The sequence below is a fragment of the Theobroma umbraticum genome, unplaced genomic scaffold (genome assembly GCF_002168275.2).
Source record: "Theobroma umbraticum cultivar Fairchild unplaced genomic scaffold, ASM216827v3 scaffold_4.1, whole genome shotgun sequence".
Lineage (NCBI taxonomy): Eukaryota > Viridiplantae > Streptophyta > Magnoliopsida > Malvales > Malvaceae > Theobroma > Theobroma umbraticum.
In genome coordinates, this window is record NW_018397258.1 from 7,388,773 (window position 1) to 7,390,790 (window position 2,018).

The window sequence follows — 2,018 nt, forward strand, 5'->3', positions numbered from 1 at the left end:
TTTCTCTTTTTTATCACTACAAAAAACGTTTAAGGCTTTGTTTCATTACCTTGAATGCTCCGGTAAGCATACTAAAAATCTCAACATAGCCATAAGAGAAAACTTGTACCAATTTAAAGGTTTTCCAACAATATGATTGAAGTTGCCATGGTAAATGATGGAGACGTCAACTAGAGAGTACTACATGCTGTCCAACCTCAAAATCACTATCACTAGAAGGTGGCAGATTATGCTCATCATAGCACTGCTTCATTTTCAGATGAGGTGGTAGTGGCTCTGACTTAAATGTTTGTGTTAGTTTACTTGTAAGTCATGGAGTAGGATTACTTTTACCTTTATCAATTGAGTTCACTCTATAACAGTGAGCTATAGAGGAAAGGTATTTAGGTGCATTGAAAATAGTAAATTCAAGTACCCCCTCTTAAACTCTAAAAGTTATTCTACATTCCCTTACATCGATTAATGTGTTTGCAATGGCTAAGAATGGACATCCTAGTATGATCTGGACCTTTTGATCTCCCTCTATCTTAAGTACAAGGAAGTCCACCAGAATATATAATTTTTTCACTTTAATCAGGACATCGTTTATAATCCTAAAAGGCTGCCTTCAATCCAATTTTCCTACTAATAGACAAAGAAATAATTGAAACACTAACACCCAAATTATACAAAGCTTTTGAAAAATTAATATTACCAATTGAACAAGGAATAGAGAAACTCTCTAGGTCCTTAAGTTTTAGTGGAAGTGTATTCTAGATTATCATGCTACAATCTTCAGTAAGTGTAACTATCTCAAAATCTTCCAATTTCCTCTTCTTCATCAATATGTCTTTTAGAAACTTCACATATGACCCCATTTGCTCTAGAGCTTCCATGAAAAAAATGTTGATGTGAAGCTTTTTGAATATCTCAAGAAACTTTTGGAAGTGTTTATCAAGCTTTTGTTTCTGAACGCACTAAGGAAATGATGGTGGTAGTATAGTTGCCTTTGCTTCCTTCTCTTGAATTTGCTTGTAAGCTGTCTCAATCATTATTTCATTTTCAATAGGCTTATATTGAAGTTTAGCTTGCCTACCACTACTTTCAACCTGTTTTCCACTCCTCAAGGTGATTGCCATAACTTGCTCCTTACTTTTTCTCCTAAGATTCACCTTTGCATCGCTAAGCAGTAGTGCTTGATGTTGGTTGTTTAATAAATTGCCAAGTTGACCAACCTGAGTCTCAAGGTTTCGAAGTGATGTTGCTTGACTCTAAATGAAAGCTATATGACTTTATATAATGCTGTCATTTTGTGTCATGCATTATTTAGCAAATTTTTCAAAGTTGGCTTTTTTTTTTAAATAGGTGCTTCGGCTTGTTGGAATTTCGGAGGTGCATTTGGCCTTGAAGTTAAGGAAAACCCTCGATTATTAGCCTAAGAGAAATTTGGATGGTCCTTCCACACTGGGTTGTACGTGTTGGAGTAAGGGTTATTTTGCTATCTATTCCCCACAAATTGCATTATTTCTATTAAGCTTAGACACCGATGGCTTGCATGGTTATCTCCATAATATTCATAAGCTACAAAAGGACTTTGGATGGAGTTAGTATCAAAAAAGTCAAGAGTCTTAGTTAGAGCTACTACCTACGTAGATAATGTCGAAAAAGCATCTACATCATGAATTTCAACTACTCTCCTATGCATTGCTCACTCTATTGGCCATTTGTAGTTGTTTGCAGCTATCTCATCCAATAAATTGTATGTCTTATCAATTGATTTAGCCATTAAAGCTTTTTCTGCAACGACATCAATGGTAGTCCGAACATGCCCACTTAAACCATTGTAGAAAGGCTATACCTGAAGCCACTTTGGAAGATTATGATGAGGACAACGTCAAAGCAATTCGTTGTATCTTTCCCAAGCTTCGTACAACGATTCAAAATCTTGCTACATGAATGATGTAATATAATTCCTCATTTTCACTATCTTAGTCAAAGGAAAGACCTTGTCAATGAACTTTTGGACAAAATCATTCCAT

The 2,018-nt window shown here is 35.3% G+C and overlaps 1 non-coding gene across 1 annotated transcript; it reads left to right on the forward strand.

Moving 5' to 3' along the window:
• Positions 1-1,853: 1,853 nt before the first annotated feature.
• Positions 1,854-1,960, forward strand: LOC149527385 (small nucleolar RNA R71). Its single transcript, XR_016351089.1, has one exon. It is a non-coding gene; the product is annotated as a small nucleolar RNA R71 (small nucleolar RNA).
• Positions 1,961-2,018: the final 58 nt, after the last annotated feature.